Source organism: Protopterus annectens, chromosome 17.part0, assembly GCF_019279795.1.
Source record: "Protopterus annectens isolate FY-2018-M chromosome 17.part0, PAN1.0, whole genome shotgun sequence".
Taxonomy (NCBI): domain Eukaryota; kingdom Metazoa; phylum Chordata; order Ceratodontiformes; family Protopteridae; genus Protopterus; species Protopterus annectens.
In genome coordinates this window covers 749,604,248-749,631,086 of record NC_056751.1, presented here as the reverse complement: position 1 = coordinate 749,631,086, position 26,839 = coordinate 749,604,248, and the positions used below count along the sequence as shown (strand labels likewise).

At 39.7% G+C, this 26,839-nt stretch overlaps 1 long non-coding RNA gene across 1 annotated transcript in view; it reads left to right on the top strand.

The window, feature by feature from the left end:
- The window catches only part of LOC122791359, a 77,009-nt gene extending 57,307 nt beyond the window's left edge, over positions 1-19,702 (top strand). The window contains exons 2-3 of the long non-coding RNA XR_006363148.1: positions 10,243-10,310; positions 19,348-19,702. This is a non-coding gene — a long non-coding RNA (uncharacterized LOC122791359). The remainder of the gene's footprint in view (positions 1-10,242; positions 10,311-19,347) is intronic.
- The last annotated feature ends 7,137 nt before the right edge of the window (positions 19,703-26,839 follow it).

The window sequence follows — 26,839 nt, the reverse complement described above, 5'->3', positions numbered from 1 at the left end:
CACAAGGTATAATATACCGAACCCAAATAGAGCCTAATGCAGCACATTATGATATACCGAGCCCAAATATAGCCTAATGTAGCACATTATGATATACTGAGCCCAAATAGAACCGAATGCAGCACAAGGTATGATATACCGAGCCCAAGTAGAGCCTAGTACAGCACAAGGAATGAGATACCGAGCCGAAACACAGCCTAATGCAGCACATTATGATATACCGAGCTCAAACAGAGCTTAATGCAGCACAAGGTATGATATACTTAGCCCAAATAGAGCCTAATGCAGGACAAGGTATGATATACCTAGCCCAAATAGAGCCTAATGCAGCACAAGATATGATAAACCTAGCCCAAATAGAGCCTAATACAGCACAAGGTATGATATACGGAGCCTAAACACAGCCGAATGCAGCACATTATCATATACTGAGCCCATATAGAGCCTAATGCACCACAAGGTATGATATACTGAGCCCAAACAGAACCTAATTCAGCACATTATGATATACTGAGCCCAAATAGAACCGAATGCAGCACAAGGTATGACATACCTAGCCCAAGTAGAGCCTAGTGCAGCACAAGGTATAAGATACCAATCCCAAACAGAGCCTAATGCAGCATATTACGATATACCGAGCTCAAACAGAGCCTAATGCAGCACAAGGTATGATATACCTAGCCCAAATAGAGCCTAATGCAGCACAAGGTATGATATACTGAGCTCAAATAGAGCCTAATGCAGCAAAAGGTATGATATAACTAGCCCAAACAGAGCCTAATGCAGTACAAGGTATGTTATACCTAGCCCAAATAGAGCCTAATGCAGCACAAGGTATGATATACCTAGCCCAAATAGAGCCTAATGCAGCACAAGGTATGATATACCGAGCCTAAATAGAGAATAATGCAGCACAAGCTATGATATACCTAGCCCAAACAGAGCCTAATGCAGCACAAGGTATGTTATACCTAGCCCAAATAGAGCCTAATGCAGCACAAGGTATGATATACCTAGCCCAAACAGAGCCTAATGCAGCACAAGGTATGTTATACCTAGCCCAAACAGAGCCTAATGCAGCACAAGGTATGTTATACCTAGCCCAAATAGAGCCTAATGCAGCACAAGGTATGATATACGAGCCCAAATAGAGCCTAATGCAGCACAAGGTATGATATACCGAGCCCAAATAGAGAATAATGCAGCACAAGCTATGATATACCTAGCCCAAACAGAGCCTAATGCAGCACAAGGTATGTTATACCTAGCCCAAATAGAGCCTAATGCAGCACAAGGTATGATATACCGAGCCCAAATAGAGCCTAATGCAGCACAAGGTATGATATACCGAGCCCAAATAGAGCCTAATGCAGCACAAGGTATGATATACCTAGCCCAAACAGAGCCTAATGCAGCACAAGGTATGTTATACCTAGCCAAATAGAGCCTAATGCAGCACAAGGTATGATATACCGAGCCTAAATAGAGCCTAATGCAGCACAAGGTATGATATACCGAACCCAAATAGAGCCTAATGCAGCACATTATGATATACCGAGCCCAAATAGAGCCTAATGTAGCACATTATGATATACTGAGCCCAAATAGAACCGAATGCAGCACAAGGTATGATATACCGAGCCCAAGTAGAGCCTAGTACAGCACAAGGAATGAGATACCGAGCCGAAACACAGCCTAATGCAGCACATTATGATATACCGAGCTCAAACAGAGCTTAATGCAGCACAAGGTATGATATACTTAGCCCAAATAGAGCCTAATGCAGGACAAGGTATGATATACCTAGCCCAAATAGAGCCTAATGCAGCACAAGATATGATAAACCTAGCCCAAATAGAGCCTAATACAGCACAAGGTATGATATACGGAGCCTAAACAGAGCCGAATGCAGCACATTATCATATACTGAGCCCATATAGAGCCTAATGCAGCACAAGGTATGATATACTGAGCCCAAACAGAACCTAATTCAGCACATTATGATATACTGAGCCCAAATAGAACCGAATGCAGCACAAGGTATGACATACCTAGCCCAAGTAGAGCCTAGTGCAGCACAAGGTATAAGATACCAATCCCAAACAGAGCCTAATGCAGCATATTACGATATACCGAGCTCAAACAGAGCCTAATGCAGCACAAGGTATGATATACCTAGCCCAAATAGAGCCTAATGCAGCACAAGGTATGATATACTGAGCTCAAATAGAGCCTAATGCAGCAAAAGGTATGATATAACTAGCCCAAACAGAGCCTAATGCAGTACAAGGTATGTTATACCTAGCCCAAATAGAGCCTAATGCAGCACAAGGTATGATATACCGAGCTTAAATAGAGCCTAATGCAGCAAAGGTATGATATACCGAACCCAAATAGAGCCTAGTGCAGCACATTATGATATACCAAGCTCAAATAGAGCCTAATACAGCACAAGGTATGATATACCTAGCCCAAACAGAGCCTAATGCAGCACATTATGATATACTGAGCCCAAATAGAGCCTAATACTGCACATTATGATATACCGAGCCCAAATAGAGCCTAATGCAGCACAAGGTATGATATACCTAGCCCAAACAGAGCCTAATGCAGCACATTATGATATACCGAGCCCAAATAGAGCCTAATACAGCACATTATGATATACCGAGCCCAAATAGAGCCTAATGCAGACAAGGTATGATATACCGAGCCCAAACAGAGCCTAATGCAGCACATTATGATATACTGAGCCCAAATAGAACCGAATGCAGCACAAGGTATGATATACCGAGCCCAAGTAGAGCCTAGTGCAGCACAAGGTATGAGATACCGAGCCCAAACAGAGCCTAATGCAGCACATTATGATATACCGAGCTCAAACAGAGCCTTATGCAGCACAAGGTATGATATACCTAGCCCAAATAGAGCCTAACGCAGCACAAGGTATGATATACCAAGCCCAAATAGAGACTAATGCAGCACAAGGTATGATATACCTAGCCCAAGCATAGCCTAATGCAGCACAAGGTATGATATACCTACCCAAATAGAGCCTAATGCAGCACAAGATATGATAAACCTAGCCCAAATAGAGCCTAATACAGCACAAGGTATGATATACGGAGCCTAAATCGAGCCGAATGCAGCACATTATGATATACTGTGGGCGGCACAGTGGTGCAATGGTTAACGTTGTTGCCTCACAGCAAGAGGTTCTCCGGTTCAATTCTCGGCTGGGGTGCCTTCTGTGTGGAGGTTGCATGTTCTCCCTGTGTTCGCGTGGGTTTCCTCCGGGTACTCCGGTTTCCTCCCACATTACAAAGACATGCATCTGGAGTATTTCTCCCCGGGCCTCTGCTGAAAACAGGCTCTGTGGAACCTAGTCGGACATTCCCGGTCAACAAATGTTAAATAAATAAATAAATAAATACTGAGCCCATACAGAGCCTAATGCAGCACATTATGATATACCAAGCCCAAATAGAGCCTAATGCAGCACAAGGTATGATATACCTAGCCGAAACAGAGCCTAATGCAGCACAAGGTATGATATACCTACCCAAATAGAGCCTAATGCAGTGCAAGATATGATACACCTAGCCCAAATAGAGCCTAATACAGCACAAGGTATGATATATGGAGCCTAAATCGAGCCGAATGCAGCACATTATGATATACTAAGCCCATACAGAGCCTAATGCAGCACAAGGTATGATATACCAAGCCCAAACAGAGCCTAATTCAGCACATTATGATATACTGAGCCCAAATAGAACCGAATGCAGCACAAGGTATGATATACCAAGCCCAAGTAGAGCCTAGTGCAGCACAAGGTATGAGATACCGATCCCAAACAGAGCCTAATGCAGCACATTACGATATACCGGGCTCAAACAGAGCCTAATGCAGCACAAGGTATGATATACCTTGCCCAAATAGAGCCTAATGCAGCACAAGTTATAATATACCTAGCCCAAACAGAGCCTAATGCAGCACAAGGTATGTTATACCTAGCCCAAATAGAGCCTAATGTAGCACAAAATGTGATATACAGAGCCCAAACAGAGCCTAATGCAGCACATTATGATATACCTAGCTCAAACAGAGCCTAATGCAGCACAAGATATGATATACCGAGCCCAAATAGAGCCTAATGCAGCACAAGGTATGATATACCTAGCCCAAATAGAACCTAATGCAGTACAAGGTACGATATACCTAGTTCAAATAGAGCCTAATGCAGCACAAGGTATGATATACCGAGCCCAAATACAGCCCTATGCAGTACAAGGTATGACATACCAAGCCCAAATAGTGGCTAATGCAGCACAAGGAATGATATACCGAGCCCAAACAGAGCCGAATGCAGCACATTATGATATACCAAGCCCAAATAGAGCCTAATACAGCACATTATGATATACCAGGCCCAAAGAGAGCCTAATACAGCACAAGGTATTATATACCAAGTCGAAATACAGCCTAATGCAGCACATTATGATATACAGAGCCCAAACAGAGCCGAATGCAGCACAAGGCATGATATACTGAGCCCAAATAGTGCCTAATGCAGCATATTATGATATACCGAATCCAAATAGAGCCTAATGCAGCACAAGGTATGATATACCAAACCCAAACAGAGCCTAATGCAGCACAAGGTATGATATACCAAGCCCAAACAGAGCCTAATTCAGCACATTATGATATACTGAGCCCAAATAGAACCGAATGCAGCACAAGGTATGATATACCAAGCCCAAGTAGTGCCTAGTGCAGCACAAGGTATGAGATACCGATCCCAAACAGAGCCTAATGCAGCACATTACGATATACCGGGCTCAAACAGAGCCTAATGCAGCACAAGGTATGATATACCTTGCCCAAATAGAGCCTAATGCAGCACAAGTTATAATATACCTAGCCCAAACAGAGCCTAATGCAGCACAAGGTATGTTATACCTAGCCCAAATAGAGCCTAATGTAGCACAAAATGTGATATACAGAGCCCAAACAGAGCCTAATGCAGCACATTATGATATACCTAGCTCAAACAGAGCCTAATGCAGCACAAGATATGATATACGAGCCCAAATAGAGCCTAATGCAGCACAAGGTATGATATACCTAGCCCAAATAGAACCTAATGCAGTACAAGGTACGATATACCTAGTTCAAATAGAGCCTAATGCAGCACAAGGTATGATATACCGAGCCCAAATACAGCCCTATGCAGTACAAGGTATGACATACCAAGCCCAAATAGTGGCTAATGCAGCACAAGGAATGATATACCGAGCCCAAACAGAGCCGAATGCAGCACATTATGATATACCAAGCCCAAATAGAGCCTAATACAGCACATTATGATATACCAGGCCCAAAGAGAGCCTAATACAGCACAAGGTATTATATACCAAGTCGAAATACAGCCTAATGCAGCACATTATGATATACAGAGCCCAAACAGAGCCGAATGCAGCACAAGGCATGATATACTGAGCCCAAATAGTGCCTAATGCAGCATATTATGATATACCGAATCCAAATAGAGCCTAATGCAGCACAAGGTATGATATACCAAACCCAAACAGAGCCTAATGCAGCACAAGGTATTATATACCGAGCCCAAATAGAGCCTAATGCAGCACATTATGATATACCGAGCCCAAACAGAGCCTAATGCAGCACAAGGTATGAGATACCAAGCCCAAATAGAGCCTAATGCAGCACAAGGTATGATATACCTAGCCCAAATAGAGCCTAATGCAGCACATTATGATATCCCTAGCTCAATTAGAGCCTAATGCAGCACAGGGTGTGATATACCGAGCCCAAATAGAGCCTAATGCAGCACAAGGTATGATATACCTAGCCCAAATAGAACCTAATGCAGTACAAGGTACGATATACCTAGTCCAAATAGAGCCTAATGCAGCACAAGGTATGATATAACGAGCCCAAATAGAGCCGAATGCAGCACATTATGATATACTGAGCCCAAATAGAGCCTAATACAGCACATTATGATATACCAAGCCCAAATGGAGCTTAATGCAGCACAAGATATGATATACCAAGTCCAGATACAGCCTAATGCAGCACATTAAGATATACTGAGACCAAACAGAGCCTAATACAGCACAATGTATGATATACCAAGCCCAAACAGAGCATAATGCAGCACACTATGATATACTGAGCCCAAACAGAGCCTAATACAGCACAAGGTATTATATACTGATTCCAAATAGAGCCTAATGCAGCACATTATGATATACAGAGCCCAAACAGAGCCTAATGCAGCACATGGCATGACATACTGAGCCCAAATAGTGCCTAATGCAGCACATTATGATATACCGAACCCAAATAGACCCTAATGCAGCACAAGGTATTATATACCGAGCCCAAATAGAGCCTAATGCAGCACATTATGATATACCGAGCCCAAACAGAGCCTAATGCAGCACAAGATATGACATACCAAGCCTAAACAGAGCCTAATGCTGCACAAGGTATGATATACTGAGCCCAAATAGTGCCTAATGCAGCTCATTATGATACACCAAGCCCAAATTGAGCCTAATGCAGCACAAGGTATGATATACCGATCCCAAACAGAGCCTAATGCAGCACAAGGTATGATATACTGAGCCCAAATAGAGCCTAATGCAGCACATTATGATATACCTAGCCCAAACAAAGCCTAATGCAGCACATTATGATATACCAAGCCCAAACAGAGCCTAATGCAGCACATTATGATATATCAAGCCCAAACAGAGCCTAATGCAGCACAAGATATGATATACCGAGCCCAAATAGAGCCTAATTCAGCACATTATGATATACTGAGCCCAAACAGAGCCTAATGCAGCACATTATGATATACCAAGCCCAAACTGAGCCTAATATAGCACAAGGTATGATATACCTAGCCCAAACAGAGCCTAATGCAGCACAAGATATGAGATAGTGAGCCCAAATAGAGCCTAATGCAGCACAAGGTATGATATACGTAGCCCAAATAAAGCCTAATGCAGCACAAGGTATGATATACCGTGCCCAAATAGAGTCTAATGCAGCACAAGGTATGATATACTGAGCCCAAATAGAGCCTAATGCAGCACAAGGTATGATATACCGAGCCAAACAGAGTCCAATGCAGCACATTATGATATACCAAGCCCAAACAGAGCCTAATGCAGCACAAGGTATGGGATACTGAGCCCAAACTGAGCCTAATGCAGCACAAGGTATGATATACCTAGCCAAAACAGAGCCTAATGCAGCACAAGGTATGATATACTGAGCCCAAATAGAGCCTAATGCAGCACAAGGTATGATATACCAAGCCCAGATAGAGCCTAATGCAGCACATTATGATATACCAAGCCCAAATAGAGCCTAATCCAGCACATTATGATACACCGAGCCCAAGTAGAGCCTAATGCAGCACAAGGTATGAGATACTGAGCCCAAATAGAGCCTAATACAGCACAAGGTATGATATACCTAGCCCAAATAGACCCTAATGCAGCACAAGGTATGATATACCGAGCCCAAATAGAACCTAATGCAGTACAAGGTATGAGATTCCAAGCCCAAACAGAGCCTGATGCAATACATTATGATATACTGAGCCCAAATAGAGCCTAATGCAGCACAGGGTATGAGATACCAAGCCCAAACAGAGCCTAATGCAGCACATTATGATATACTGAGCCCAAATAGAGCCTAATGCAGCACAAGGTATGAGGTACCAAGCCCAAACAGAGCCTAATGCAGCACATTATCATATACTCAGTCCAAATAGAGCCTAATGCAGCACAAGGTATAAGATACTGAGTCCAAATAGAGTACAGTGAAATGTAAGCTATCATTTAGGGGAGAATGGAAAGAGCAGTCTTTTAATACCTGCAGACACAGCTGTAATGTTCTACATGATTGGCCTGACAATGATATCATCTGATGGTAAACATACATCTGCCAGTTGTACTCATTTCTTTGCCCATTCCTCACACATTTATAGCACTTTTTATCTGCTGTTACTCCTGTTAAAGGCTTGGACTTTCTTGTCCTGCTCATTGTTTGTCCTGGTGTCCTGCATCCATCCTGTAGTCATTCTCCTCCTTCTCCCCTTCTTCCTGTTATCAAATACACCCCCAAATGTGTCTCCATGCCAACTTTTCCTGTTATCAAATACACCCTCAACTGTAGCTCCATGCCAACTCTTCCTGTTCTCAAATACACCCCCAAATGTATATCCATCCCAACTATTCCTGTTATCAAATACACCCCTAAATGTGTCTCCATGCCAACTCTTCCTGTTATCAAATACACCCCCAAATGTATCTCTATGCCAACTCTTCCTGTTATCAAATACACTCCCAAATGTGTCTCCATGCCAGCTCATCCTGTTATCAAATACACCCCCAAACGTGTCTCCATGCCAACTCTTCCTGTTATCAAATACACCCCCAAATGTATCTCCATGCCAACTCTTCCTGTTATCAAATACACCCCAAATGTGTCTCCATGCCAACTACAGTATCCCATTCCTTGCCATACCTAGATGAGTAATACTAAAGCTGGACCCTCGCTGTAGTCCTCTCTTCACTGCTTTCCCCCCACCCTTAGATAGTCCACCCTTTCTGTTACCTCTACCTTTAATATTTAGTGTACCCCAAATTTATGTTATTACAATCCAGGCTTTCCTGGAACCAAACTGTAAATGTAAAAGACTACAGTCACAGTACCCATATATGACTTTCAGACTCGCAGTCCTGTAGTCCTCCAGCTTATTCAACATTCTGCTAGGTTACAGGAGTAACGTTTTATCAACAACCTTTATATCCTACATGTCTGGTCACCTGGATATGCCAAATGCATATTACTATTTACTTCTTCTTTTGGCTTTTCCCGGTTAGGGGTCACCACAGCGGAACTACGGTCTGCTAATGATTGGCAGTGGATTTTTATGGTGCCGAATTGCCAGCCCGATGCCCAGTCTTTAAAGAAGGCACACCCATTCACGCACGCACCTACCTGCATGTCATTAGACGTCACTCGACTGCATGGAGGACATGCACACTCCACACAGTAAAAGCCTTAAATTCATACTGAGTGACCAGAGAAGAAAAGTACATTTCAGATGCTCAGATATGATATATGTATACAGTAGATAATATAGTCTTACCGATACACCGTTTATCATTACAAGTGATCTGCATCTGAAGACCAGAAAAGGGAACCCGCATGATGTGTGCATAATGCAGCACTGCATACCAGTGCTTAGAATACCTTCAAGATAATATTCCTAAATTACACTACATGAGTAAATAAAATGAAATAAATATTACATAAAGAAGAGAGTATTACCACCCTGTTGCCCAAAACCAAAGATGTGAGGTGTAGAAAACAGAAGTGAGGTGTAGCAAATAAACTAATTACTTGTTTTGCTACACTGAGCATGTGCATGGCAACGCCAAGGAAAAACAAGATCAATTTCAAAATGCATCTATGAGTGACATTATGCATTTGGGTGAATCTTCAGCAATCCACTCATTAACACATCATGAAATGTAACCTGTTGTGCTCTTTCACATGCAGCAGTCTACATATCCAGAAACAATGCATTATCTAAAAATATACAAGTTTCAAGTTATTATTTTTCTAATTAGTTTTTCTTTTCTTTTGTAGGTCAGCCTTTTTTCTTCCTTAATCTGCAAACTTCTTACCCTGATCCAAGCTCATGCTTTGTTTCCACACTTAAATCGAAAACATTTTGAACGCCCTTTCTTCTTTACACAATTAATGTGTGCTTAATCAGGGACATTCTCTGTAAACGTGTAACTCACTGTTGCTGCTAAGGTTCTCTAAACCTATGAATACAGAGCACGTTGAATAAACATTGACAATGTACTGATGCATTGTCTCAGTAATAATCAAATTGTAAATTTGATTATATGTGTCTGTGTAATGAAAAGCAACTGTGTTTATGGTAGATGAGGAGATTTGTAAATGATCTCCAGTGAAATGCGATCTTGGCTCAGCTAGTGCTATCCCATCAATAAAATTAAATAAATTACTTGTAAATTCATCCAAAAATACAAATTGTGACTTCAGTAATAATGCAAACTAATGTGAACCTTAGTTGCAAAAGATGATGTTTCTTAATGCTGTTTTCATTAAGCTGTAAAAGAGGCACTAATAGCGTTTTGTTGTTGTTCTTAGATCCTGAGTTCCCCCCAGAAGATATCACTGTATACTCATTAATTGAAGAGAGACCTACAAGAAAGAAGGTCAGTATGAATGTAAATGTCTGAGACTTACTAATATTAATATCATAATTAGGTACAAAGCTAACACAGTTATAAAACTGTAACAGAGATGGCACATTCTATGAAAAGGAAGTAAACATTCATACTATACATGTACAACAGTGAAGCTCATTTCAAGAAAACAGATCAGAGAAGAAAAGGGCAAGCTTGACAAATGCAGTGCACAATGACGAAGGTTAAAGCAGTTGACAGAGTAGCTGTGAAAGGGAAGTGTGAATTACACAAAAACAGCATGCATCTAACTAATAACCAACAATTGAAATGTAACTTTCCAGTTAATATTCAGCCATACCAGTGTCTGTATAAAGGCAAATTCAGAAAGAGGGCATCTTGTGTTCCAATCTTCATCAGCTGCAGCTAAAGCATTGAAAACTTATACAATGTAGCAGGGCAATGCAAAGTACCAGATGCAGTCAAATCCTATGACTTATACAATGTAGCAGGGCAATGCAAAGTACCAGACGCAGTCAAATCCTATAACTTATACAATGTAGCAGGGCAATGCAAAGTATCAGATGCAGTCAAATCCTATGACTTATACAATGTAGCAGGGCAATGCAAAGTACCAGATTCAGTCAAATCCTGTGACTTATACAATGTAGCAGGGCAATGCAAAGTACCAGATACAGTCAAATCCTATAACTTATACAATGTAGCAGGGCAATGCAAAGTATCAGATGCAGTCAAATCCTATAACTTATACAATGTAGCAGGGCAATGCAAAGTACCAGACGCAGTCAAATCCTATAACTTATACAATGTAGCAGGGCAACGTAAAGTACCAGATGCAGTCAAATCCTATGACTTATACAATGTAGCAGGGCAATGCAAAGTACCAGATGCAGTCAAATCCTATAACTTATACAATGTAGCAGGGCAACGCAAAGTACCAGATGCAGTCAAATCCTGTAACTTATACAATGTAGCAGGGCAACGCAAAGTACCAGACGCAGTCAAATCCTATAACTTATACAATGTAGCAGGGCAACGCAAAGTACCAGATGCAGTCAAATCCTATAACTTATACAATCTAGCAGGGCAATACAAAGTACCAGATGCAGTCAAATCCTATAACTTATACAATGTAGCAGGGCAATACAAAGTACCAGATGCAGTCAAATCCTATAACTTATACAATGTAGCAGGGCAATGCAAAGTATCAGATGCAGTGAAATCCTATAACTCATACAATGTAGCAGGGCAATGCAAAGTACCAGATTCAGTCAAATCCTATGACTTATACAATGTAGCAGGGCAATGCAAAGTACCAGACGCAGTCAAATCCTATAACTTATACAATGTAGCAGGGCAACGCAAAGTACCAGATGCAGTCAAATCCTATGACTTATACAATGTAGCAGGGCAATGCAAAGTACCAGATGCAGTCAAATCCTATAACTTATACAATGTAGCAGGGCAACGCAAAGTACCAGATGCAGTCAAATCCTGTAACTTATACAATGTAGCAGGGCAACGCAAAGTACCAGACGCAGTCAAATCCTATAACTTATACAATGTAGCAGGGCAACGCAAAGTACCAGATGCAGTCAAATCCTATAACTTATACAATGTAGCAGGGCAATGCAAAGTACCCGATGCAGTCAAATCCTATAACTTATATAATGTAGCAGGGCAATGCAAAGTACCAGATGCAGTCAAATCCTATAACTTATACAATGTAGCAGGGCAATGCAAAGTATCAGATGCAGTGAAATCCTATAACTCATACAATGTAGCAGGGCAATGCAAAGTACCAGATTCAGTCAAATCCTGTGACTTATACAATGTAGCAGGGCAATGCAAAGTACCAGATACAGTCAAATCCTATAACTTATACAATGTAGCAGGGCAATGCAAAGTACCAGATGCAGTCAAATCCTATAACTTATACAATGTAGCAGGGCAATGCAAAGTACCAGATGCAGTCAAATCCTATAACTCATACAATGTAGCAGGGCAATGCAAAGTACCAGATGCAGTCAAATCCTATAATTTATACAATGTAGCAGGGCAACGCAAAGTACCAGATGCAGTCAAATCCTATAACTTATACAATGTAGCAGGGCAACACAAAGTACCAGATGCAGTCAAGTCCTATAACTTATACAATGTAGCAGGGCAATGCAAAGTACCAGATGCAGTCAAATCCTATGACTTATACAATGTAGCAGGGCAATGCAAAGTACCAGACGCAGTCAAATCCTATAACTTATACAATGTAGCAGGGCAATGCAAAGTACCAGATGCAGTCAAGTCCTATAACTTATACAATGTAGCAGGGCAATGCAAAGTACCAGATGCAATCAAATCCTATGACTTATACAATGTAGCAGGGCAATGCAAAGTACCAGATGCAGTCAAATCCTATAACTTATACAATGTAGCAGGGCAACGCAAAGTACCAGATGCAGTCAAATCCTATAACTTACACAATGTAGCAGGGCAACGCAAAGTACCAGATGCAGTCAAATCCTATAACTTACACAATGTAGCAGGGCAATGCAAAGTACCAGATGCAGTCAAATCCTATAACTTATACAATGTAGAAGGGAAATGCAAAGTACGAGATGCAGTCAAATCCTATGACTTATACAATGTAGCAGGGCAACGCAAAGTACCAGATGCAGTCAAATCCTATGACTTATACAATGTAGCAGGGCAATGCAAAGTACCAGATGCAGTCAAATCCTATGACTTATACAATGTAGCAGGGCAATACAAAGTACCAGATGCAGTCAAATCCTATAACTTATACAATGTAGCAGGGCAACGCAAAGTACCAGATGCAGTCAAATCCTATAACTTAAATGTAGCAGGGCAATGCAAAGTACCAGATGCAGTCAAATCCTATAACTTATACAATGTAGCAGGGCAACGCAAAGTACCAGATGCAGTCAAATCCTATAACTTATACAATGTAGCAGGGCAACGCAAAGTACCAGATATAGTCAAATCCTATAACTTATACAATGTAGCAGGGCAACACAAAGTACCAGATGCAGTCAAATCCTGTAACTTATACAATGTAGCAGGGCAACACAAAGTACCAGATGCAGTCAAATCCTATAACTTATACAATGTAGCAGAGCAATGCAAAGTACCAAATGCAGTCAAATCCTATAATTTATACAATGTAGCAGGGCAACGCAAAGTACCAGATGCAGTCAAATCCTATAACTTATACAATGTAGCAGGGCAATGCAAAGTACCAGATGCAGTCATAGGATTTACTAAAGAGTATTTTCTAAAAGACCAGCCACAATGAAAGGTATAACAATACTTAATAATAAATAATAAAATAGAACACATGAGAATACTAAATATCTAAGTACAATAGAGATTCAGACACAGGAGAAATAAAAATAACACAGTTGGACAGATTCAAACAGATGCAGAAAAATAATGCTTAACTACTCTCACTGTATTTCCTGACTGGCTAAAAAATAACTGTTCACTAGCTAACAATTAATACAGAAAGGGAAGTGTGAATATACACGCTGTGGCACAATGGCATTTGAGTGTGAACTTTGGAATGTAAGGAGTGCACCAACTGTTCAGTACCTACTTGTTTCCATTTCTGAACTTTTAACACCTCAACAGACCATAATATTACCATAGTTTCCCCCACACCCTACCATTGCCATTGATTCACTTTCATTGTGCATTATACTTTGCTGGAACTCATGTGACACCCATTATGCATTGCACTTTGCTGGTCCTCATGTGACACTCATTGTGCATTGCACTTTGCTGGTCCTCATGTGAGAGCACAACTTTGAACAAGCCTGCCAGTACAGCTTTGGTGATGTGCACAATGAGATAAAACATGAATCAAGAACATTCACTATAAATAATTACATTAGAATAATGACTACATGGGAACCTAGAAGTTGTGCAAAAAAAAAAACAGCTGTAGCCATTAGCCTGTTCATTGAACTACAGAAGTTTGCAAATGTACAACCTGTGGTGGGAGTAAGACAATGGCAAAATGAAACCATTGTCTTCTTGTGAGGTAAGAGACGTCTGCATTTTATTGTACTGCTTTCTACATATATTATAGTTGTTTATTGAGCCACCTGAAACTGTATTACAGCAAGGGGTTGAAGTACTGCATGTATCTGAGAAAAGGTGTGTGATGTCTGAGGTAGTATGAACAGGAATAGAGGTTTATGCCAGGACACAACACTTTCAGGTGATGCTACATAGTGACATAACTGCAAAATAGGAAGGTCCCATATGTGCTGCAGTGCATGAGAGACATAAGTCCTGGTTTGAGCTAAAAACTGAGTGTGTCCCACTCACTGTTGAGATTCAAATCTTGTAAGGTGTTCTGCTTTATTGTGGGTAACTCACTATGTCCTGTGTTGTCCTTTAATAGATGATTACAGCTGTCTGGTGGGCAGTACTCTGTGTGGGGCCTTTGAGTAGTTCATTCTTGTCTGCTGATTGGCAGTATATTATTAGATGTACTTTGCTTTCATTGTAGGGAAACAGGGGTTGTCACCTGTTTCTGTAAAGGAGTGTTCTTGTAGTGGACCTTGTAGTCCACAGTAACCATGGCATAACCACGAGTGATGTGTTCATAAACCTTTTACAGTCACTTCTCGTGATGGACTGTGGTTGTGTCTACTGCTGTGCTGACCACATACTAATGTAAAAGATCATCTAACATTTAGCATATGCTGTGGGGGAGGATATACTATCGTCGACATTCACAGTGTATGTCCATGTGAAGGTGGTTGACACAGATAATGATAGGCAATCCCAGTGCTGAGTCTCTAGCACTTCTACAGTTCAGAGGGCTAACACAATGCATTTAATGACATTCACAGTAATGCAAAGTTTAGGTAATGGCAGTTTGTGTGCTACTGTAGCCCATAGATGCACAACACACATGATCTGCTCCAGAAACCCCTGTGTTTCTACTTAAATTCCTTTTCTGGGTAATGCAGCCTCCTGTCATGTGTCAAAATAATACCCAGAAACATACCATTTCACATGCAGCCTCATGGGTGGCACATAAAATGGGTCATATGAGCCCTGGACATATTTGTGCATTACTGAAGTATATGTATAAAAGGTAGGACATGCCACCAAGTATTACAGGTAGTCACACCTGATGCAGAAAGACATCACAAAGGGACATCCTTCTAGTCAAAGAATAACATCCTGCTGCAGACATCAATCAGTAAAGTCATTTAATGGGCTGGAATGAGAGATATGAGAAGATCTTTCACAAGCATATGTGTCGGGACCTTTTGGCACAGACCAGTGCAGTCACTGGTAAAAAACAGGACTATGAATAAGTTTGCAGAAGGGTCCCCAGCATGACTGCATGTGCATGTGGCAAGACAATCTTCCTGGTATGGGAGCAGGGGTGTCTGCTAACAGAAGCATCGTTATAGGATATTAGTGTTGATGAAGGATTCATTCAGAAATGTGCTTATACTTCTGTGTTTTCATGGGTACTGTGCTGTCAGGCTCCTCCACAGTGGATTTAGGCAACTGCCTGGCTCCAGTGATGATGGCAACCAATGCCTGGGCCCAGTGATGATGGCAACCAATGCCTGAGCCCAGTGATGATGGCAACCAATGCCTGAGCCCAGTGATGATGACAACCAATGCCTGGGCCCAGTGATGATGACAACCAATGTCTGGGCCCAGTGATGATGGCAACCAATGCTTGCACCCAGTGATAATGGCGACCAATGCCTGGGCCCAGTGATGATGGTAACCAGTGCTTGGGCCCAGTGATGATGGCAACCAATGCCTGGGCCCAGTGATGATGGCAACCAATGCCTGGACCCAGTGATAATGGCAGCGAATGCCTGGGCCCAATGATGATGAAAACCAAATCCTGCCATAGTCAAGGGCTCTAGCAGCAGTGAAAGACACGGGTAGGGTAACAGCCATAACCTCTCTCCCCTTCACCAAACACAGCCCTTCTGCATGTGCAATCTATCCCTTGGTCTCAGAATGCCACAGTAAGACAAGATTTCATCAACACACAGGTGTAGGGAGTATCCTCATCTCCAGTGTCAGAATCATCCCTAGTTACTGCCCGATCAAATGACCATGAAAGGCATAGTAGTGGTCAATGTACTGGTGGACAGACAGTCCATGGGTTCATAGGTTCATAAGTTCAGGGATTCATAGGTAAATACTAGGTCAGTAGTCAAAAGACCATTAAAAGTGTATTCAACAAACCACAACCATAAGTTCCATTCAGACTCATACAAGATAAATTGCTAGGAATTTGAGGCTACCCTTCCAATTATCTAGGTTTACCTTGAAGGTGACAAGAGTGCTATCCTGCCTGACATGTAGCAGACATTTGTTCCAGATGTAGGGGACACACTGGGATATGCCAAGTGTCTTATTTATCTGTTGATAATTGTTTAGTTTTTTAAACCATATATTTGAGGACTTATTAGGTCTGAAAATAAATAAAAGGTCAAAGACAATCAGATATTTCATGGATCAAAATGCTAGACACAGATTTCTGTGAAGAACCAACATAGGGAGTCTGTATGCTTCAGATGTCCCTGTGAGGATGCCCATCACAGCCACTCCTCTTCTAATGACAGGTCCACCTCCATCTCTGGTGGGTCAGCCAAACACAGAAAGGAAAAAACATAGTCTAGGTCTCAGAGTGCACTACCTCCAAACCACCAGCCGCTGTTGAGGACACTGCAGGCACCATGGCTGACACACACACACCCATCTGTAACACTCACTGCTGTGCAGTCATGACACAATGGAGACACCCCCACTATCCCCAGCTGTGCATACAATGACAGCTGTGCCCTGACCTCAGTAATCTGTTACCTTGACAGCCTTTATCTGATGCACAGTGTGACCAGTACACACATGGTATAACACAGACTTGCTGCATTAGTGCAAGCACAATTTTTTTCTGTAGTATGTTATGCTTAATCTGACCCACAGTAATTAACCAGACTCTCCCTGTTAACTAGTGTCATGCTCTCCCAGACCCACTTCTGCCTCCTCACACAACCATCCCCTGCAGCCAGATCCTCCACAGACTCCTAATTAGACACTACCTCCTTCAAAAGCTCCACCTCTGCAACTGGCTCTTCCACAGATGCCTCTTCAGACACCTCCTCCTCCACAGGCTACTCCCATTCAGCCAGCTCCCCCACATGCTCCTCATTAAGCACCCTGTCCTCCAAAGGCTCCTCCCTTGCAGGCAGCTCTTCCACAGGCTCCTCCTCTGCAGCTGGCTCTTCCACAGACCATTCATCAGGCAACTCCTCCTCCTCCTCCACAAGCTCCTCCCCTGCAGCTAGCTCCTCCACAGACTCCTCATCAGACACATCATCTTCCACAGACTCCTCCCCTGTAGCCAGCTCCTCCAAATACACCTTATCAGATACCTTCTCCTCTACAGACTCCACCTCTACAGCTGGCTCCTCCTTAGACTCTTCATCAGGCATCTCCTCTTCCATATGCTCCTCTCCTGCAGCCAGCTCCTTCGCAGTCTCTTCCTTATTGCCATCCTTCACTGCTGACTCTAGGACTTCCACCTCATGAATGTTGCTTCCCAGCTGTTCCTATTTCCATAGTAACATGTTGTCTGTATACTAATGTGGGCTATTGGTACACTGTATAGTAAACCTATGGGATGAGGGTTGGCATAATGGTTAAAGTGTTTATATAACAGGCATAAGGTACAGGATTTAATTCTCATCTTTGAGGGGAAATTGGCTAGGCTTAAAATGGCCCATAAGGCAGCTAGAACTTATGAACTTTGTGCATTGCAAACCAACTATCAGTCAATGGACTGGAGCCCTTTATGGATGATATACCACTGTCCCTGTTTACTAGGTGCACCTTTATTGCCATGTGGATCAATGGCTACCAGTACCTTATGGAAATGGGCTATGGAATAAAATGCACTCAGTGTTGCTTCTCTGCTCTGTGCTGTGTGGGAAACACACATGCTCCCCCACATGCTGTAGCATGACATCATGAAACTGATTAGGTATCCTTGAAGCACATGCATGGGATTCACCGATCATTTGGTCACTGGAAGGAAAAATTTAGCCCGAATTCTGATAGCCACAGGAAAAGGGTACTTCGTGTATCCCATACACCTGTGTATGATAACAACACATCTGGATAAACTCTTGCATGGTACATCTATCAACATGGTAGAAGGCCACTATTTATGTGTGATGGAGGCTGTGCTAAGTTAGGAAGAGATAGATTATTTTCGTGGAGCTGAGGGTGATGACATACAGGTCAGGGACTTTTAGTCATCAGACCAGTATATTGCATATACATATTTACTAAAGCAGTAGCTACTCTGTACATCTCTTCATGATCTGTCTCCTGTAAGTTCAGGATTTTACTGCAGTAAGCACCTCTGGCAGTCACATATGTCCACACAAAATTCACACAAAATTCATACATTTCTGAATTGTGCTAACATATACCATTATTTGCATTTGCCACTGTCCTCGTTTCCATATTATTTTGTGCTCATTAGCTTAGTATGGTGTTCATGGAATTTTACAGCCTAAAACAATCCCATTCAGAGTATATCTGAATCACTCCTCCTTGGTGCATGTCTGTTCATTGCACAAATTTGCTTACCATGAAATGTAAAATTTTTCTCGATCCCAGGATGTAATTTTTATGAATCTATAGCTGTACAGCCACTGTTGCAATTATCCAGGTAGCTGCATACAAGCAAATACCACTAAAGTGTTTTTAAAGTTAATTTTGCAAATACTCCCTCATTTTGTTTTGTGTCAGATTGGTTTATGTTTGCTTTCCAAGTTTGTTTCACAGGCCACAGATCTTAGCTCTGTGTAAGTCTTATGTTATAATAATATAACCAGAGTGAATACATATAGATCTCATATAACTTGTAGCAAGCATTAAGCATTAAAAGAAAAAAAATTGTCAGATATGAATTAATGGAACACTGAGTGCAAGCAAGGAATTAATGCTGTACTGTTTCTCTTTCTAGATCATGAAAAAATTGGATGTAGAAGAAATATACCATTATGCAACAGAACCTTGCATTGAAATCTATGAAAAAAATGTAATACCAGGGAAGTCATCTTAGATGTGTTCATTTCATGTTTTAAAACTTTTACTATGTTTGGATTTGGTAGAGTCAACAGATATGTATGCAGTCCTCCTATTGGAGATTTATACAAGTAATCAGTACTGAGGATGCTCATACCGCATTCACAACAAGGAATATATAATCTTGGTATGCACTGATTGTTGTCATTTGATAACCGTGACACATTTTCTTGTTTTCCTGTCCAACTGATCCAATACCTTTTGAGGCCAGTTAATCAACCCAAAACTGTAAGTCAGAGCAAGAACAGCAAATTGGTTTATAGCTTGGACTTTGTTCCTAGATGTCATGACTGTTTTTAGTATTAATTTTAGTTTTCTAAAATATTCCTTACTGAGTTTTGTCAGTTCCCAAATGTTTATATACTCTTCTGCTCAAGTTCCTTTAGATCACGTTCCTGTCCCAGGCTGATATTTTCCTGGTGCTGTAGTTTTCCTGCTTTAAAGGTTGTTTTACCACATTTATCAAGACCAAATGACATTCTTATATCATCTGAGAATGTTTTAACAACTTGCAGTTGTGCTTTCAGCTTTTCATCTGACAGTTTTAAATCATCCACAAAAAGAAGATGAGAAGTGTTTACACTTTGTTGTTTCCTGGGTGCCAAATTGTAACCATGACAATGTGTTAAATAGGCAGCTTAATGGGTTAAGGGCAAGACCAAATACCAGCAGTGACAGACAGTCACCCTGGAATGTCGTTCTTTTAATTTTTACCCGTGGGATAATAATTTCTCCTTTATAATGACTTTGCTGTAAAGTGGCTTGTCACTGTTTCATGGTGACTGTAATGTAATCGATCAGTGTAGGGTATATCTTATACATCTGTAATCACTCCTTTATCCATGGATGTGGGATGCTGTCGAATGTGGTTGTGTAATGCACCCATGCCATACTTAGGTTCTTCCCCTTTTTACAGTTCTACATTATGGCTTTATTGAATTATTTAATAACAAATTATCCTTTGCTCCATATGACTTTCTTTTACCTTTTTCTTCTTTTGCCATCATTCAATTTTCTTCTAAATGACTTTAAATTCTGTCGGCATCAATTCCTATACATAGTTTATACATCATTGGAAGGCAAGTTATTGGTCTATAGTTTTTAGGATAGTTTGCAGGTTCACTATTAAAGAGGAAAACCATTTTTCATGTGTTAACCAGGTTGGTGTCTGTTTGGGGTGCTCATAAATAATTCTTACTCAGGGCTAAATCTTCAGGTAAAGATGTTAATACTTTTACCAAAAGTTAGGTACTGCATCTGAGCCTGGCGTTTTCCATTTAAGAGCGTTTCTTAATTTTGTTTCAATTTCTCTGGCCGTTACCCTGTAGGTTTGAGTTTCCTACAGTTTTCTTTTACTTCTTCTATCCATTCAGCATCTTTGCTATGGTCCACGATCACATCTTTGCTATGGTCCACGATCACATCTTTGCTATGGTCCACGATCACATCTTTGCTATGGTCCACGATCACACTTCTTGTCTTTTTTTTTTTTTTTAAACAATTTTAATTGATTTTGATTATAATGAAAACAATCACATAGACATATATGAGACATTTTGCATTATAGGTTTACAAATTAATAACATGTATTTATAACATTTAAATATGAATATAAGATTAACAAAACCAAACTAAAGTATGTACATAGACATCCAGTATTTATACATTTACTTACACTGTAATCTTCATTTTGTAGCTTATTCTCACGAATGACAAGGAAAGTTAATTACCTTTATGCAAAATGATCATTTTTTCCAACATATTTTGTAGGTTAACCCATAAATGATGTTCATATGTCTTTCTAGATGTTCTAGAGGTTATGGTTCTTATCTGTAAATGGCTGACTTCTTTTAATTAATAAGTAAACTCAGAGAATGTAGGAGGATATTTTGAGATCCAATTTTTTGTTATGATCTTCCTAGCCACTGCCAAAATAGTCCATAGAAATAAGTATTTAGTTTTCCTTTCACATTGTGGAACAGGTGTATTAAATATGATTAACGACTTATTCAATATGAAATTATCTGAAAAAAGTGCTTGTAGAAAATCATTTATATTACTTCAAAAGATATTTAAGGTTGGACAGTCAAAGAACACATATGCACAGTTAATGTCTCCACTAGAGTTGCATCTATTACAGATATTCTGCTTTTTATTGATTTTGTCCATTATTTGTGGTGTATAAAAGGATCTATTCATGAATCTCCATGTGCAGATCTTCCATTTCAGAGAAAAGGATGTTTTCCCAGCTGATTGTAATATATTAACCTTATCTTGCTCACTTGGGGGATTATTAGTAATTAAAAGAATAGTTGCAGTAGTTATGCGTGCAAGAAAATGTGTTAATTGTTGCATAGTTTTTTGTGTTCAGTGACATTGATTTCTTCCCTTCCTTTCTCTTGCTACTCTGTATTTTTGTGGTAAGACTTTATCCATTATTTATTTAGCAGTACCATAATATATCCTTTTTACTTCTGTTATAACAGGCCTTGATCACTGTGTTCATTTGTTTTATCAGACATCTAGCACTTTGGGTATTATTGACTTTCTGTAATCTATTTCTTTCATCAATCTTAATATGTCTGTCCGTCCCTATTAAATTAAGCATCTCTTCCCTTCGATTAGTATCTTCTAAACTGAGGGTACATTGTTTGTTTTCTGTTTCCTGCAGGCATTCTACAGAAAGTTCCAGAACATCTTCCTGTGCCATATTTTCTTCAGCTGGCCCCTGTTTCATCTGTTGCTGTTTTATGTGGGAATTCACTAGCCTATCACTCAACACTGACTGTGTCAGGGCTGCCCCTGTTTCCTGCTCCTACCCTTGTTGTGCAACTCCAACTGAACTTTTGTACTGCTTTTCTACTGAAGAATCCGCGGTATCTTCATGTGGCAAGTGATGAGACACTTCCTGTTCCACCTGTTTCTCTTTAATCTGTGGACTCGTTGCTCCATCATGCTGTGACATTACCAGAGTTGGATTTTCTGCACTAAAACCTTCACTTTGCAGGTAATCCATAACTTCGGCTTCTATTTTTTTAACTTCTACTTTACTAATCTTCTGTTTTGTGTTGCCCCTTTGTGATCTTATTTTTTGTACTGTGAAATTGTCCATATCTGGGTACAGTTCCCTGTATTTCTCTTTGAATATCTTTGGAGCTTCTTTTTTGTGTTGATTAATTTGACTTTCTCCTTTGCATAAATATTGCACCACATCAGATCTCTCCCTTTTTTCCCATCTTTTTTATACCTTTCAAAAAATCTCTAGGTTTTGTTCTTTATATTTTTGCCCTTCCTCAGTCATTTCTTTTTCCAAATGGTCCAGAGTGTCTTGATCTATATAATGTTTTTCATGGATCTGTTGCTTTAATGAAAACAGATTTGCATTTGATGCTTTTGACAGTTTTTCTTGTGCAAATATTTTTCTTTCCTCTAATTTCTCTCTTAATATTATTGAATGTCCTCTATCTGGAAATTCTGGGCTTCTTACATAATAGCAGCAATGCATAATTACTTTCGTAACTTTTATAGTCCACTCTGTCATCTTTATGTCTCTTTTTTTTGGGCTTCATTTTTTTGTGTTTTTTGTGGACTACTACTTCCTTCTACAATGGGGGAGGGTGTACCCTCCCCCTGATCCTACCTAACCCCACTGTAGGAATGTTTCCATGTCTTGAGGATTGTACACTGTCATTTTTTCCAGGCCTGGCACCAGTGCGCCTACCATGATTGGGCACTTTTTCATCCTGCAACTTGTGCACCCAGCAGTCTATTTTATTTTTAAATCTACTTCTGTCCATGATATACAGTATATAAAATACAGTGTATATAGCAGTGTTAATTTGATGAGATTTTGTAAAAAGATGGCTCACTTCATGAAGGTACTCACCAAGACTTGAAAATGAATTTTATTCCAGCAATAGTGCTCCCCTTTGCTTGCTGATTTTATCATCTCTTCATTCAGACCCTACGTATACCAGTATGACATCTATCAGACATTTTAAAGCTGTTTCAGCTTCTTGATGCTGCTTTGAGATGGATACTGTTTATACTTTAATGGAAGACTAGAGTATAGTAGTACTAAAGGGCAGTTAAAGTTTGTGAAGCACCTTTCTTCCATAAGAATGCTACTTAACAAATGTGACTTTTACCTAATTTCTGAGCATAATTGTAATTCTCCATGTATTAAAAGGTTGTTCATTATGTCAAAGAACCTCACTATAATAAAGGTTATTATTTTTTTTACTGAATGCAGCAAGAATGCCCCATATGTTATAATAACTAAAAAATGCCCTACTTTAGTTATAGATTAGAGTGCTCAGCCAGTTCACTTAATTAAATTACTGATTATTGTGATTTGGATTCGGTGCTTGCTTCTAGATGTTTATACGTATAAAAGTAGTAATGTAAAAGATTAGTGTTCATGCATTATGCATTTTCTTTCTGTGAGAAGAGGGTATGGAAATAATGAGGCAGTTATAAGGTGTGTAATTTCTTCTGCATCATATATGCATGACTATAACATAGGTTATCATGACTATAACATAGGTTATCATGACTATAACATAGGTTATGAAAGTGCAAATGAACAGGTAAAGACTGTGAAAGAGACAGCTGGGAGGTATTGCTTCACTTTGTTTGTTGTTTTAGAATATTAACTGTAGTGTGTCTTTTAATGCAATAAAGTACTGGTCTTAAAAGACTAAGCTTTGCTAGCTTAAAGTATGCCAACAGCATTAACCTGACCCATTTGTGAAATACTGAGATCTCCTGGCATTACAGTGTGTATTCTGATACCTTCTGTGCATAATAAACATGCTAATTGTCATGTCAGTCTATGCTCATTACTAACAGCATTACTATTAAATATATTATGAAGCCTTGAAATCCATTTACTATGAGCAATAAGTAAAATGCCTGAAAAAGCGACTTTGTCAGCAATGTTAAAACAAGATGACTACAGCTTCATTTTATTATGTGATATTTTATTGATATGCAAGCCGAAAGCATAACAGTTTTCAATAGAGTCCTTTCTTTGTAACAGCATAAGACACACCAAATATTGCCACTTCTCAGGTAATGGGAAAAATATGAAAATCAGCTGTAATCCTTCCATGATACAATAATTCCCTCAACCCGCTATTACTGGGGAAATTGATGACCAAGAATTATTCAAATGACACTACCCATGAAGCAAACCTGAGAAGTTTTAAATTGCAATGGAACAGCTATGGCCACAAGGAATAGTATATATGGAAACACATTCTCGCCACCATAGCAATATCTATGCAGTATGTTTGCTGGGTTCAAGAGGTTTTTACTTCATCCAAATGTGGTTGCGGCACAGAACAGCTGTGGAGGTGACATGAATATGAACTCCATCAGTGTTATAATGTCTTCAGGGGAGTGGGGAACTCATGATCTATCTTTTTTCTTCTAAATATCTGAAGCTGACTTGCTGATGGAGGTGGAAGGATTGCATCTAAATGTTGCAGAGCAGGCAGATTTCATTTAAATTGCATTGAAATAAGCCCATATCTCATTGCCGCAATGCCATGCTGCATACAGTCAGAATTTAGATTAGGGTGCAGAACAGTGTCAAGACTATGAGCTCGTAATTAACTGCATCCTGCTCTCTTGCATTTCATCCCTTCATTCTCTCTTGTGTTCTACATACTGCTGAATAATCATTTCTTTAGCTCAGTGCTTCCTGGTATTTTGGAAATGAGGGACTTGTCCCCAGAGGGCCTTTCCTGGCTGTGAAATAAATAAATACAAAGATTATGGTGCATCAGTCTGCCAAAGTGAATAAATACATGGCAGACATTGTTATACTTTTTCTTGGAACAAGATAGCTTTTCCCAGAAACGACTCGTTACTTAGTCAAAGATGAAAATGAGAATTTTATGAAGAAACAAGTAATCCATGTATAAACACGTGCTTCATTGCAGTTCCTTATTGGCATTGTTTTAAATGCTTTTCATTTGCCTTTAGGTTTATGTATGTTAATCATATTATAAAAGTCATATCTTTCATTTATTAAGATATTTTAAGGTAAAAAGTAAGAATGCCCACATTTTTAAGAGCAGCATATGATTTCCAATAAAATGTTTCTTTAGCTAACAATGTACCAACTGGTCTTGTGTGTTTCAAAATCCCAAATTGTTTATTAAATTTAGAATGCATATGTAAGACATAAAGTCCTGATAATGGGTAAAAATCCTTTAAGATTACCCGTAAAACTGAATTGTTGCAGAACCAGGAAAGTATTGTCTGTTTTCCCTCAACCAGATTATGCTGTTATTTCTTAACTTTGAAACCTCCTGAAATTAAAATATTTTTCTAGTGAGTGATTAAGTGTAATCCCCAATTTATAACCCTTGTAAAGGGCTTGACTTTGAACTTTAATTCTGTGTTTGGGGATTATGATTGGGTTATGACTGGCTTTCAAGATTTTGTTTTAGTTAACAAACAATCCTTGTTGGATAGATTTCTCACTCATGATATAGGTCCCACACACGTATTTGTTGGGCAACTCAGACATTAGTTATCACATAGTAGAATTCCTTTAAATTATGTAAATGAAACATATTAACAAAAAGTACCAAGTGTTCTTTAACAGAGCATGCTCCCGAGCATGCTCAGTATTCCCCTGCATCTTAGTTTTACATCTAAAATGTATACAGAGAGGGTAACAATATTTTTATATGTTACCTTATTTCTGTCACTTTGCATGAATTCAATTAGCAAGGACATGTAGCTATTTAAAAATGTCTTTTCCTAAGTTCTTGATATGAGAGACTGAAACAACCTTATTAAAATATATTGAAATAGTATTTTTAAGTCGGGGGACTACTTGACCAAGTGTAACCAACACAAAAGTAGTTATCAGCTGAAATTGTGTCTTGCAGGCAATCCTTTAAGTACTTTTCTACTTCTCCCAGTCTCCTTAGACTTGTTTTTTTTTTTTTTGTTAGGGTACTACAGGGGGCCATGCCATTGTAAAAAGGGTGCAAGGATTTGTTGCCTACATGTATTTCAACAGCTGTGCAACTTCTATTGCATTATGCTCAGATAATCAACCTAGACCAATTATTTTATGAGAAAAAAATCTCTATTAAAAATGAAACCATCACAGTCTTGAGAATTGGAAGATAGGCAGGGAAATGCAAATGCTGTGATATTAGGTTTGCAACAGGATCAAATTCAAAATTACTTCTTCTTGGGAAATATACATATCATGTCCCTACAATGGGTATGTATCCCTCCAGTTGTTTATTTATTTTTATTTAATTATTATTTTTGTATTTTCATTTAGCCTTTATTGACTGAGGTAGTCCACTAGGCCAGCAGTATACTTTCTGTGGTGTCTT